The following is a 15,528-nucleotide window of genomic DNA, read 5'->3' on the forward strand; positions in this document are numbered from 1 at the left end:
GAATTCAGACAAAGGAAAATTAATGCAATTTTGACTTTCTGCCACTGATCAGACTTTGCTCCTTTTAAGCTACAATTCAGACAAAAGACATGTTAATTAGTAATTTCATGATTTGTTATCTGAGAGATTCTCTCACATTGCAGTATAACAGAAATTGCACACAAAGTCTCGTTAATTTTTCTGAACATATCTGTTTCACTCTACATTGACATCTCAGAGTTACTACTTCACCTGCCCTTGCAAACATATTTGGTGCAGACAAACACACAACATGCTGAAGAAATTCAGCAGGTCTGGCAGCATCTCTGGAGAGAGAAACAGAATTCATGTTTCAAATCCAGTATTAACTTTGTGTCACTCTCCACCAATGCTTCTAGATATGCTGAGTTTCTCCAGCATTCTCTATGTTTGGTTGGGATTTCCAGTACCACAGTTTACTGCTTTTGTTCAGTGGAGTTGCCCCTTTTCACATCAACATTCCTGGGGTAAACACTAAACAGTCCTTGTGGAGACAGCAACAATTTAGCATGCTTATATCTGATATAAATGCAATGTGCTAAACAGAACCCTTATCAGACAAATAATTGACAATAATCTAAAGGAAAAGCTGTAACTAAAAGAGATAGTTTTAAAAAGGGTCTTGCAGGCAGTGGAGAAGTGCAGAAATTTAGAGTTTAGGGCTTAGATAGAGAGAGCAAGGACCAATATGGAGAGTTGAGGTGGAGACTAAGGGCAGAAACCAGGATGAGATTTTGATATAAGGGTCACTCCATCACCATGGTTGTTTCGACGGTGCAGTTGTTGGGAAGTGGAAAAAAGCAGGGAGGGTTGAGTAGGGGTGAGTTCTTATGATTCTTGGGCCAAGAAAATTGAATGCAACAATCCACAGTAAGATATTGGTTGGCAACAACCTTCTTTGCACCACAGGCAAGCCTTTACTGACAGGTACCTCAGATTCTGGTGGAATCAAGAAATGTTATCTTCCACGTTAGTGCCCTAATATTTCGCTGTAATTTAACACATCCTCTCTAGAGTATCAATACTACAATGAAATGGCCAATGTCATGAACTTGATGGACTCTTAATGGAAAGTTGGAGAGATGATGAGTTACTCAAGGTCCCAGAAGTCACTGGAGGAGTGTCTGAATTCTTTGCCAAAAAAATCACATCTGTGGAGATATTTAAAAAGTTGCTTTTTACACAGTTGTGTAATTAAAGCAATGATCACTGCCAAAATATGAATATCAATTTATATCATTTGCAAATTATCCAATTTTGATGCATTCCCTTACAAAGGCAATTTATGCCATTGCTCAGTTAATTTCAGACTAGTCCAATTACCAAAATTGCTCGATGACATGAATGAACAGTTAATGGAATGTTCACAAATGCTTGTTACATTTATTGATACACGAGGTTAGCATTTGTATCTTTGAAAGAAAGTACTTGCATTTATACAGCACCTTTCATGACCACAGGATGTCACAAAGAGCTTCATGGATAGTATATCTGAATTTTAGTCACTATTGAAGCATAGGAAAGACAGCAGCCAGGTCCCACCAACAGCAAAGGAGATAAATTACCACTTAGGATTGTGTGTCTCAGTGGAAAAAGAATTTTGCATGGATTAAAATTTGTCACACCACTTTGCAGTGTTAACAAAAAGAATATGCGTTGGGGATTTTAGTAGTAATCCAACACTTTTCTGTGACATTAAAGAGTACATTCTGCAAGATTACAATTGCTTGCACTGTTGCTGTTCCAACCAAGGATTTCTTGCTTTGGGCTATTATGTAATATGTATTTAATACTAAACTCTCTCTAATTTATCCCAGTTGCAAACTATAATGTTGAAGCTGGTCAGCTGTCACCTACATCACTGCAGGTCATTCCACAAGTCTTTGGCTTTAGGAAATTGTTGGCATTGGTTTTTAGTCCTTGGCAAAACTAGCAATGTGCATGAAAGAGTCCTTATCTACATGGCTATCATTTAAACACTGTGTCTTGCCATAAAAGTCCTTTTAGACCGTAAACTTTGATAAGCAAGTTTTTCTTATTAGTTTTATCATAATTTCAAACAGCTCACCCCACTATTTAACATTTCTTGCCTTCCCCAGATTTGGTCCCCATTTTCCACCTTCCATAACTGTGCACACCACAGATGATCCTGTCACCACAATGACAGGATTGAATGACTTTATGCAGAGAATTTGACATGGGGAGAGAAGAATAAAATGTTCTTTGTGGCTCATATTAACTATTGCGATAATTTCCAGCTTAAATCACAAAATAGTTGTTAAATGGATTTGCTACCCCCACATGTTATGTGTTGAAAAGTGTCAGCATTTTTTAAACTGTTCAGTGAATGCATTATATTCAGCACTGGCTAAAGCAACAAGACTTAATTGAGCAAGCCTCAACATATTTTTCACAAACTTCACACTGAGCAGGGTCAAACTGAAAGTCTGGAAGGCTCATAGTTTAAAACAGAAATGGTTCATTCTGAAAGGGTCACTCAAACCAGACAATCCCCAAAAGCAGCTTGGAGTGATGTTTATTACATTCCAAGTCATTAGAACCCTCCGTGGTGCCTCATGTCCTCCAGAAAGGTCTTTTGAGGCAGTGACATTGAAATACCAGAGACTTTATATTGCTATCACAAATTGTGACTGTTCAGCAACATAAAACTTTCACATGTACCCAACTCAGAAAAACATACATCATCAAAACCGGGCCTGGGAAAACATAAAGGGCACTTGAGTGTTCCGATATATTTAATGGCTTCTGACTTCCTTTCATAATTAAGTTTTAACATAATCTCTAATTTGACGTCATTGCAAGCAATTTTACTGAGTCTAATCTTGATTGAAGCATACCATTTTCTTTGACGAAGCGGATTACCTTTGTACAGCCTGTAAATTTAACAGGCAATCAAACTCATTCAAACAAAATTGACAAGCAATCGTGCAAAGTCTTCAAACTGTGTGCTCCATATTTCTTTTTATTCTAGATTGTGACTTCACTTACATTCCCGTAAAAATAAGACCACAATTGCTGACTGAAGCACAAGGTGATGGAGAAAGAAAGAGTGAGGTAGAGAAAATAAATAGTAAAAATTTTAATAGGAAGGTAATACCAATATTACCAATTAGTGTTTATTCTCACTTAAGACTGGGGAAAACTGTGTCTATTTCCTCATGGAGTCTCTCTCAGCCTCAGCTTTACTAAATTCTGCTGTCCTAGCTCATGTGGACCCTACATAAGTTGTCTGAGAAGAATACATATTCTCGTGGAGCTTCAAACATAGTGAGTTGATTAATTGTCTTGAACATTTAATGTTTTAAATAAAAATTCTATTACTACATTAGCCTGGCAGTATTTAGCCATTTCACTGATAGCCCACTGGTAGTACCCAACTGTTGCCATCTCTACAAATAATTCCTGGATAGATAAGTCTCCTGGCCCTGATGGAATGCTTCCCAGGGTACTAAAAGAGATGGTGGGAGAAATAACAGGTGGACTGGTGGTAATTTTCCAAAATTCACTGGATTCTGGGGCAGTCCCAACAGAAAATAGCAAATGTGACGCCTCTGTTTAAAAAAGGAAATAGAGAAAAGATGGGAAATTATAGACCAATGAGCTTAACCTCTGTAGTGGGAAAGAGTCTATTATCAAGGAAGAAATAGCAGAGCATCTCAAAAGAAATTGTCCCTTTGTACAGATGCACCCCAGCATGGGTTCATAAAGGGCAGGTCAGGTTTCACAAATCTTTTGGAATTCTCTGAAGACATTTTAAGCAAGGTGGAAAACGGGGACCCAGTGGATGTGGTATACCTAGATTTCCAAAAGGCCTTTGACAAGGTGCACATGAGGCTGCTGCATAAGATAAGGATGCATGGTGTTAGGGGTAAAGTATGTCCATGAGTAGAGGATTCGTTAACTGACAGGAAGCAAAGAGGAGGGATAAATGAGTGCTATTCTGGCTGGCAATCAGTGACTAGCGGTGTGCCTCAGGGACCGTAATTATTCACAATTTATATTGATGATTTGGAGTTGGGGACCACATGTATGATGTCAAAATTTGCCGATGACACTAAGATGAGTGTCATAGCAAAGTGTGCAGAGGACTGAGAAACTTTGCAAAGGGATATAGATACATTGAGTGAGTAGCTAAAGGTCTGGCAGATGGAATACAATGTTAGTAAATGTGAAGTCATACATTCTGGGAGGAGTAACTGCAAATTAGATTATTACTTGAATGGTAGAAAGTTGCAGCATGCTGATTTGCAGAGGCACCTGGGTGTCCTTGTGTATGATTCACAGAGGGTTGGTCTGCAGGTACAAGTAATTATGAAGGCAAATGGAATTTTGTCCTTCATTGTTAAAGGGGTTGAGTTTAAATACAGAGGGGTAATGTTGCAGCTGTACAAGGTGCTGGTGAGGCCACACCTGGAGTACTGTGTGCAGTTTTGTTCTCCTTACTTAAGAAAGGATGTACTGGCACTGGAGAGAGTGCAAAGGAGATTCACTAGGTTGATTCCAGAGTTGAGGGGGTTGGCTTATGAGGAGAGACTGAGTAAATTAGGATTATATTCATTGGAGTTCAGAAGAATGAGGGGGCATCTCATAGAAACACACAAAATTATGAAGGGAATTGATAAAATAGAAATAGTTAGGAACTTTTCACTGGTCGGTGAGACTTGGACAAGAGGGCATGGCCACAAGATTGGAGGAAGCAGGTTCAGAACTGAACTGAGAAGGAACTTCTTAACCCAGAGGGTTTTTAATCTATAGAATTCCTTGCCCAGGGAAGTTGTTGATATTACTTCAGTAATTGCTTTTAAAGCTAAGGTAGATACTTCGTTGAAAAATAAAGGAATTAAGGGAAAAGGTGAAAACGCCAATAAGTGGAGCTGAGTCCACGAAAAGATTAGCCATGATCTTATTAGTGGTAGAGCAGGCTTGAAGGGCCAGATGGCCTATTCCTGCTCCTAGTTCTTATGTTCTTATGTTCTTCTCATTGTGTAACTGGTGACCCAGTGCAAACCAATGAGTCACAACACTCATAGCAACGTAAAACAGGAAGAAGTCATTCAAACTCTTGAGACTCTTGAACATTCACTTGAAGCAGGGCTGAACTGTATCTTAATGCCATTACAGAGGAACCTTGATTACCCGAATATCAGTTGTCTAAATATCAGATTATCCGAAGGACGTCTCGAGATCCCGGGAGAAGCATTACATCAAGACATGTTTCCAACACTGATTGTGTCTTTTGTTTACAGTGACTAAAAGTGAACTTAGCTAACTGAAATGTTGCCGAGAACAGTCCTGGACATTGATGGGAGCCGACGCCGTCTCCAAATGACTGATCTCCCGCCCACATTCTCTCCCCCCAACACTTTCCCTGGAGTTCTACACAGGTGTGTACTCAAAACCCCCCCTTCTCCAGATAAATTCTCCAACATTGTCCTGTACAGGGCAAAGATGGAACTTCTCAAAATGTTGTGTGTGCTATTTGGAGACTCGTCCTGCAAAAGGCAGCAGCAGCAGCATCAGCAACCTTGTTATTGGTGTCCAGTCAGCTGCCCCGGAGTGGGAATGGGGATGGATGGGGAGCGGTTTTGGACGGGGTTGGGGGGGTGCAGGCGGACAGTATTGGGGGATGGGCATGTGGAGGACATGTTGGACAGGGTTGGAGGGCAGGCGGATATTGTTGGATGAGGTTGAGGGGGACGGGCAGATGGGGGCCGGTGTTGGACAGAGTTGGGGGGGCAGTGTTGGATTGGGTCGGGGTGAGTGGAGAGCGGGGTGGGGGCGGGTGGGGGTGGTGTTGGGTGTGGGTGTGGTGGGAGCAGGTGGGGGGTGATGTTGGGGGCAGGTAGGGTAGGGTTGGTGCTGGATGGGGTTTGTGGGTGCGGGGGCCTGGGTGGATAGTGCTGCTGCCTAGTCTCCTGAACGGGGAGCGGACTTAACAGAAAGCCCCAAACCCAGAGGAAAGGCATTAAATCAATCAACCAAATAATCAATTATCCAAACAAATTAGTGCCCACCCATCTCATTTGGATAATCGAGGTTCCTCTTTAATCAGTAATCCAGAACAATTTATATCCATGCCAGAACAAAAAACTGTCACTCATGTGGTGTGTGTTATGACATGTTTTATTCATTGAACTTGATATGTTATCCTGCCCATAAAAGAGCTCTTGTGGCACCGTGGTAGTGTCCCTACCTCTGAGACAGGAGGTTTGGGCTGCTGCCACACCAGCTCCAGGGGTGTTTAATAACATCTCTGAACAGGTTGATTAGAAATTATCCTACCTGCTCATAAAAGTAATGGACTTAACACTGTTCAGCTCCTTTTGTGATCACCATTTGCCACCTATTGTCAACCCACTCACATTGCCCTCAAGTCAGCAACTATGCTCTTACTGACACTAATATAATTTATACCCGAAACGCTGTCTTCTCCACCTCCTGATGCTGCCTGGCTTGCTGTGTTCTTCCAGCTTCCTGCTTGTCTCCTTTGGATTCCAGCATCTGTAGTTTGTTTTGTCTCTAGTTGAAGAATAGAAGGAGTCCTTAAAATTACAGAGGTAGATGAGTCAAAAATCACCAAAAAATCCCTTTATTTAACACCTTACATGTTAAATGTTTTCTAAATGTCCCAGTCTTTCAACATTCATTCTATTTGGCGTTTATTTTATCATTGAAAAGCAATATTTTAACATGTTAATTATTTATTTCCAGATCTTTAAAAGTGTTATTATTCTTTTTGACTACCTCCTCCCCTCTCTTGTTGACATTGATGAGGTATGGGATCGTTGCAAAAAGGGGAAGGGGTGACATTTCAAGTTCCCTTTAATAGACAATTATTGTTGAAAACAAAATGTTAGTCGATGGGAAAGTATCAAGTTCATACTTGGATGCAAGTCGGCTTTATCTGTGGCTGCCATAGCATCTGTTTATACAGCTGTACCCATCAAAGTGATAATCACAGCCAGGGATTGTTATAACATTGAGGCTCATGAACTTCAAATATTTGCAAAATAATTAAAACATGAAAAAAACTGCTTTAGTTTTTGATTGGTCTCATTGTGCCACACATGAAATTAACCAAGTTGAGTGTTGAATAGATGTGCTTTTTGAAATTTAAAATGAATGTTCAAAGCATTCAATTACCAGCAGAAAAGAAAGTGGCCTACACATGTTAATATGAAGTGATTTTCAACTTCATTGTTGTCGCAGATTAAAGACCTATTGCACAAAGCAGAAATTAACCCAACCAACTAGCTGAAAATGTTGAGAACACAGAATTGAACAAAGCCATAATTTTTCTATTCATTGCACGATGCTATCTTTGCTTGCTGAGAATTCCCTGTTGCTTTTCTAGTGCAGATTTTCCTAGGCAAGTATTAGATTTCAAAATTAACTGGGCCATATTTTTGTACCTACATTTAAGGAGTTCAGAACAAATTGTTTTGTTCACTATTTTAGCGGGTGTGTTGACCAGTTGCCTTTTGCAACAGCAAGAATTGGTGTACAATAGGTCCAAATGGATGGACTAACATTCATTATGATGACATCTCATAACACAGAAGTGGGACCTTTCCTCTCCTCCACTGTCTGTGGAAGCATGTGTTCCACCTTATTCAATTGAGCCGGCCACAACGAAATTTCTGTGGGTGAAGTCAGTGAGGGAACTTTGGAGGGTTCCTGATATTATTCCTGCCTGGAAGTGTTCCAGTAGCATGTGTGGGGTAGAGAGTCAGACTGCTGCTAGACCCTTAGGCCCACAACCATTAACAGGTTAAGCAACAGTGCAAAGCTGTCTCAGCTAACTTCCCAAACTCCACGACCATCTTTGGGAATGGCCTTTCCCCCTGAAAATCACTGGCATACAATCAGAAAATAGAAACCATAAGAAACTTCCACACTGACTCTGAACCCCATAAGGTCATGTGGCATCTGGTCAAAAATGGGCAGAGAATCTTCTGCTGATTATCTTATACCCACTCCTCACCCTCACCCTGTTACCTGATGAATCCATATTCCTCATGGTGAGTATCACTTGGAAGAAGCACAGAAGGTGGCAAGGACCAGGAGCAAGGATAGAAATCTCATGCGTGAGTTCTGCTCCTACCCAGGCCCCTTGCCCATGAGCTGAGCACTGTGGGCCTCGAGACCCAGGCCCTGATATGTGACCTGTCTAAGCCCTCACTGGGTGAACCTCAATGTCCAACACCAAGACTGGTCCTGGAGGGTGCAGCGGCCATTCTGGCTGGCAGCAGGTGGAGAGAGAACCAACAAGAAGAAACCAACCTGACCTTATTTTCACCAATCTACCTATTGCAGATAAAGGGAGGCAGTAGTAAACTGAGACTGAGACTGTCACTGGAGTCGTAATCCAGAACGTCAGGTTAATGCTGTGGGAACCTGGCCTGGAATCCCACCATTGCAGATGGTGAAATTTGAATTTAATGAACATGTGAAATGAGAAGCTAGACTAAAGCCAACTGTTGTTGATTGTTGTAAAAACCAACCTGGTTCACCAATGCCCTTTTGAGAATGAAACTTGCTATCCTTACTTGGTCTGGCCTACACATGAGCTCAGATCCCCAATGATGTGATTCACCCTTTCCTGCCTTCTGGGCAATTGGGGTAGGCAAAACATTGCTGCCGAGCACATCCTGTGAAAGTTAAAGAATCAACAATGCAACTATCAATGTCAATATTGATAGGAGAGACTAATGCAAAGTATGTGAGGACACATTGAAAACAACCTTCATCATGCTGTGTGGCACTATCACCGTGTTAAAAGCTATTGACTCAAAGCAAACCTAGCACGTTAAAATTGGGCATCGATGAGGGCTGTAGGACATTAGCACTCACAAAATTTCAATTAACCACATACATTAACCTAATGGCCTGGTATATCCTTACTCTACTATTATTATCTAACAAAGGCACAAGCAGTGGGAACCTATTATTATCTAACAAAGGCCCTTCGATAAGCAGTGTAGCAGAGTATGCCAGGAGTAGCAGAAGGCATGAAGAAGTGCTAATCTAGTGAAGTTATAGTGCAGCATGCTAAAAAACAAGTAACTTGCTACAGACAAGGACTAAGCACCTTCTCAACCAACAGATCAGTTAAAGCTGCCATAACTAGGCATGTAGGCTTCAGTTTGGATCAGTTGGCTGGATGGTTGGTTTGTGAAACAGTGTGATGTCAACAGCATGGGTCCAATTCCCACACTGGTTGAGGTTACCATGAAGGACTCTCCTCTCAATCTCTCCCCTCACCTAAGGTATGGTGGCCCTCAGATTAAATGACCACCAGTCATCTCTCTCCAATGAGAGAGCAGCCCTATGGCCTGGTAAGACTTTGGCAACATAACTAAAAGCCAGAGAGTCACAACAATCTAGGCATGTTGATGATGGGCAATTGGGCAACTAACAGGAGGAAGAAACTCCATGAACATCACTATGTTCAATAAGTGGGAAGTCAAACCCCCATAAGACTGAAGTATTTGCACCCGCCTTCAGCCAGAAGTGCTAAATGGATGACTTCAACCAATTTGATTCAATCCATGTAAGATCAAAAAATGGCTTAAAAAATGCACTTGATGCCGTAAAGAACTTGGGACCTGACAACTGAATACTGGAGCTCCGGAATTCGTCATAAATGATGCCAAATTGGTCTGATACAGCCACAATGCTCGCACCTATCGAACATGAGAGATTGCCCAAGTCCGCAAAAAGGTGGGAAAATCCTATCCAACCCATCACCACGCCAACAGTCAACCTGTAGTCACTAGCAAAGTGACAGAAGGTGTCAGCAATAGGGCTAGCAAGCATCACCTACTCTGCAACAAATTCTCAGTTCAAATTCAACCCACCCACAGGTTGGAATCTATACCAGGACCACTGCACTCAAAGCCAGGTCAGAAGAGCTGAATTCCAAAGGGAAGGTGACAGCAAGGCAGCATCTGTTTGATTTTGGTGTCAAGGAGCCCCAGTAAAACTAAGATCATTTTGTACAAGGAGGCAACCTCTTCACTGGTTGGAATCATAAAGGAAGCTGGTTGGGGGTCAATCATCTCACCTCACCTGCACGTTTTGGAACTGTGGGAGGAAACCCACATGGAAACAGAGAGAATGCGCCAACTCAGACAGTCGCCCAAGGGCTAGAATCAAACCCTAGGTCCCTGGTGCTGAGGCAGCAGTGCTAACCACTGAACCACCATGCTACTCTGGTTGATTGTAGGTAAAGACCAAAATGCATTGCTTTAGAATGTGGTTTCATCAAAACATACGATCGAGACAGGCAAAGAGACAAATGGAGAATGGGGACAAAATCCTTCAAGAAAGTGAATGGGAGGAAGCATGATTAAGGTGACTGGAGGAGTTAATGGGCTTACAGTGGGGTTCTGATTTTCACATTACTTATGGTATGAAATCATTACAATTGAAACCATTGATGTTAAATGTGAAAGCACGTTAAAAACAGGACAGTAGTACAGGAGGGTACAGGACAGTATGGTAACACACCAAAGTCTTATGGTTAAAGTTCAGTTCTTCAGCATTTATATAATGTGACTCTCGACATGGAATGTTGTTGCTGGAAAAGTGCAACAGGTCAGGCAGCATCCAAGGAGCAGGAGAATCGACGTTTTGGGCATAAGCCCTTCTTCAGGAATGAGGAAGGTGTGCCAAGCAGGCTAAGATAAAAGGTAGGGAGGAGGGACTTGGGTGAGGGGTTTTGGGAATGCGATAGGCAGCAGGAGGTTAAGGTTAGGGTGATAGGCCAGAGAGGGGGTGGGGTCGGAGAGATCAGGAAAAAGATTGCAGGTCAAGAAGGCGGTGCTGAGTCCGAGGGTTGGGACTGAGATAAGGTGGGGGGAGGGGAAATGAGGAAGCTGGAGAAATCTGCATTCATCCCTTGTGGTTGGAGGGTTCCTAGGCGGAAGGTGAGGCGCTCTTCCTCCAGGTGTTGTGTTGCCATGGTCTGACGATGGAGGAGGCCAAGGACCTGCATGTCCTTGGTGGAGTGGGAGGGGGAGTAAAAGTGTTCAGCTACGGGGCGGTTGGGTTGGTTGGTTGGTCCAGGTGTCCCAGAGGTGTTCTCTGAAACGTTCTGCAAGTAGGCGGCCTGTCTCCCCAGTATAGAGAAGGCCACATCGGATGCAGCAGATGCAGTAAATGATGTGTGTGGAGGTGCAGGTGAATTTGTGAAACCTTCTTGACCTGCAATCTTCTTCCCGACCTCTCCGCCCTCACCCCCACTCCGGCCTATCACTCTCACCTTAACCTCCTTCCACCTATCGCATTCCCAACGCCCCTCCCCCAAGTCCCTCCTCCCTACTTTTTATCTTAGCCTGCTTGGCACACCTTCCTCATTCCTGAAGAAGGGCTTATGCCCGAAACATTGATTCTCCTGCTCCTTGGATGCTGCCTGACCTGCTGTGCTTTTCCAGCAACACATTTTTCAGCTCTGATCTCCAGCATCTGCAGTCATCACTTTCTCGACATGGAATGCCAATGCATTAATTTGTACTGTTCTTTGTACGTGGCAACTGTTTGGAACCTTTCTGGTAAAATGGGAAAACTATAAATACAAATCCATTTTTGCATACTTGTGAGTCACAAGATATTCCAACTCCACAACCATATTGAGGGCTAGGTGAGTATGAAATCTGGATCATTAGCAGCAGTTTACTTTTCTCTAATAAAACTAAAGGAGAAAATCTACAAATCAAAACCGATTTTAACAAGTTATGTGGAGTCGTGTCATTTTTAACCAGCTTGGGACTGTGCTGTGAATTCCAACCCAGGTCCGTACAGATGTTCAGTTAAGTGAAATAACAGGTCAGAGTCAGTCAGCACCTAACTTGTAGAAAGATGTACACAAATATAAACAAGATATTCTTTGTGAACTTAAATCAACTGGAGAAAAGAGTCATGTCACCAGCATTGATTGATTGCAATGGAAAATAATTTGGCAAAAATATAATCTGGCAGAATGTGAAGCTGAGTTAGACTTATGCAATGCTGCATCATATAACTCACTTCTATAAATCAACTCAAGTAATGAATAGAAAAGATGTAAGCTTGATAAATACACAGACATAGCAGTATGAAATAAGCCGGCACAACATTCAGATAAACAGTCCTACTGTCCTAAATCCTGTTCTAACTTTGGCCTTATGGTGAATAATTGCAGCTAACTCAGAATATCTGACTGGGGTGAGAACAGATTACTTACTGCATAGAGTTTGTTCGCGAAAAAGAATAATTTTCTTAAATTTAAGCATTAACAGGATGTGAATTTAGCTTGAAGGCCAACATTTGTTTCACTTCCCAAACTACCTGTGAGAATTTCATGGTGATCCACATTTCTGAAGCACTGCAGTCCATTTGGTGTAAATACACCCACCGTTAGGGAAAGTGTTCCAGGATTTGGACCCAAACCAAAGGCGTCTGTGGGGAACTTGAAGGTGATGATCCTTCCTTGCACCTGCAGTCTTTGTTTTTGTTCTAGGTGGTAGGGTTTGGAAGGTGTTGTGAAAGAAGACTTGGAAGGGTTGCTACAGTGCCATTCATAGACGGTACATTCTGCTGTCAGTGTGTGTTACTGATTGAGGGAGCAAATGTCTAAGGTGGTGAATGGGATGATGATCCAGCTTTGTCCTGGATGCTGTTGAACTACTTGAGAGTTCTTGAAGCTACAGCTCTTCTAGCCAAGTGAACAACATTCCATCACAGTCCCAAGTCATGCTTTGGTGTTGGTGTACAGGCTCTGACAACTCAGGATGTGAGTCACTCACAAGGGAATACTCCACCTCTGACATGTTCTAGCAGCCACATCATTCGAACCAACTCAACATGACTCCTCCCGAGCAGATGCAGAGTGGAAACTACAGAGTTCCACAGCTATCAGTGAAAAGTAGCTTTATAGGGTCATCTCCATTTTACTGTCCGCTTCACAAGACCAGATGTATAATGTTGGCCTCTCATATTTTTCCATGACTCCAGCATCACTCAACAAAGGTGAATCAAACAGGTACCATACAGTAGAAAACATTTTGGAAGGATTCACCTTGCTGTCGCTGGATGGAGTCTGTTCCGGCCTCCCTCACCACAAAGGTAGTGCTAAGCGACTCAAAACTATGTGTGCAGATATTAGAAGCTGAATGTCTGTCTTCAATGACATTATATGGGTTCAAGTCCCACTTACCCCAGAGTTGTGTAATTACATCTCTAAAGAGGTTGATTAAAAATATCTAGTTCAATTCAAGTAGTCTGCACTGGGGCATGTTTGGCTCCAGAGGTGAATGGGCATTAAGTACAAATAGTTTGGATATTGGTAGCTACGATTTGGGGAGAACCCCCACATTTGACTCATAAAAATCATGATGTTTTTTGGGCAAAACGTAGGGTTTGACACTTACCCAAGATTGACCATTACTCAAGTGTATTGGGTAATATGTGCAGCATAATTAAAAAAGGGCTTTTTTCCCCAGGTCTGTGAGGGTAATGCTGTCATCATCCCCTTCCTTCCCCAAATGGTTTCGGAGTGGGGCCCCTGACTGGAGTTTGGCCGCTCTGATCACTATTCTTTCTTTCTTCTTTTCTCTCTTTTGTTCTTTGTTTCTTTTAGTACTTTAATTTTCCTTTGTTCTGCTATTCACCTTGTGCATGTCTGGAGCCCGTATCAGTGTGGAACTCTGTAGCGAGGCAGCTAACGTGGAAACAGAGCATGGCAGAGGATGAGGTCCAGGGCAGGCCCGAATGGCGATAGCCAATGGCGAAGGATGGCAGAAGTGGCTGTCAGCGATGAGATGGCGGTGGCAAAAGGTGGCAGCAGCAGCAGCTGTCAATCACAAAGGATGACAGAAGCTACAGTCAGTGGTGAAACAGTAGTCAGTGCCGAAGTGTGGAGACACCTAGCATGTCCGATAAAGCAGCAGTTGGCAATGAAGGCAGCTGGTGAGCACAGGCAGGTCTTAGCCCAACACAGGGGAGAGTGAGCCCTCTTGGTGCAAACCCAGCTCGGAGTGTCTGCAGGCCCACAGATTAGGAAAGGGCTGTAATGTTTGACTTAAACTATATTATTGTACTGAAGAGAGAGCTAAGAGCAGCGAGAAGGGGACATGTAAAATCCTTGGTTGGTAGGATTAGGGAAAACCATAAGGCTTTCTATAGATATGTCAGGAATAAAAGGATGACTAGGGTAGGTATTGGTCCAGTCAAGGATAGTAGTAGGAAGTTGTGCTTGGAGGCAGAGGAGATTGGAGAGACACTAAATCAATACTTTTCGTCAGTATTCACTCAGGAACAGGACATTGTTGCCGATGTGAATACTGAGTCACAATTAAGTAGAATGGATGGCTTTGAGCTATGTAGGGAAGACGTGTTGGAAATTCTGGAAAGGGTGAAAATAGATAAGTCCCCTGGGCCTGATGGCATTTATCCTAGGATCCTCTGGGAAGCTAGGGAGGAGATAGCGGAGCCATTGGCCTTGATTTTTATGTCGTCGTTGTCTATAGGAATAGTGCCAGAAGACTGGAGGATAGCGAATGTGGTCCCCTTGTTCAAGAAGGGGAGTAGGGACAGCCCTAGTAACTATAGGTCAGTGAGTCTCACTTCTGTTGTGGGCAAGGTCTTAGAGAGAATTGTAAGGGATAGGATTTATGAACATCTGGATAGGAATAATGTGATCAAGGATAGTCCACATGGTTTTGTGAAGGGCAGGTCGTGCCTCACAAACCTTATTGAGTTCTTTGAGAAGGTGACTAAGGAAGTGGATGAGGGTAAAGCAGTAGATGTGGTGTATATGGATTTTAGTAAGGCGTTCGATAAGGTACCCCATGGTAGGCTACTGCAAAAATTACGGAGATATGGCATTGAGGGTGAGTTGGAGGTTTGGATTAGGAATTGGCTGGCTGGAAGGAGACAGAGGGTAGTAGTTGGTGGTAAAGGTTCATCTTGGAGTGCCGTTACTAGCGGTGTTCCGCAAGGATCTGTTTTGGGACCATTGCTGTTTGTCATTTTCATAAATGACCTGGAGGAGGGGCTTGAAGGCTGGGTGAGCATGTTTGCGGATGATATGAAAGTTGGGGGAGTGGTGGACAGCGAAGAAGGATGTGGCAGATTACAGCGGGATAGAGATAAGTTGCAGAACTGGGCAGAAAGGTGGCAAATGGAGTTCAATGTAGCTAAGTGTGAAGTCATTCACTTTGGTAGGAGTAACAAAAAGATGGATTACTGGGCTAATGGTAGGCTACTTGGTAGTGTGGATGAGCAGAGGGATCTTGGTGTCCATGTATACAGATCTCTGAAAGTTGCCACCCAGGTAAATAGTGCGGTGAAGAAGGCATATGGCGTACTGGCTTTTATTGGTAGAGGAATTGAGTTCCAGAGTCCTGGGGTCATGTTGCAGTTGTATAAGACTCTGGTGCGGCCGCATCTGGAGTATTATGTACAGTCTTGGTCGCCATACTATAGGAAGGATGTGGAGGCACTGGA

The sequence above is a fragment of the Chiloscyllium punctatum genome, chromosome 7 (genome assembly GCF_047496795.1).
Source record: "Chiloscyllium punctatum isolate Juve2018m chromosome 7, sChiPun1.3, whole genome shotgun sequence".
Taxonomy (NCBI): domain Eukaryota; kingdom Metazoa; phylum Chordata; class Chondrichthyes; order Orectolobiformes; family Hemiscylliidae; genus Chiloscyllium; species Chiloscyllium punctatum.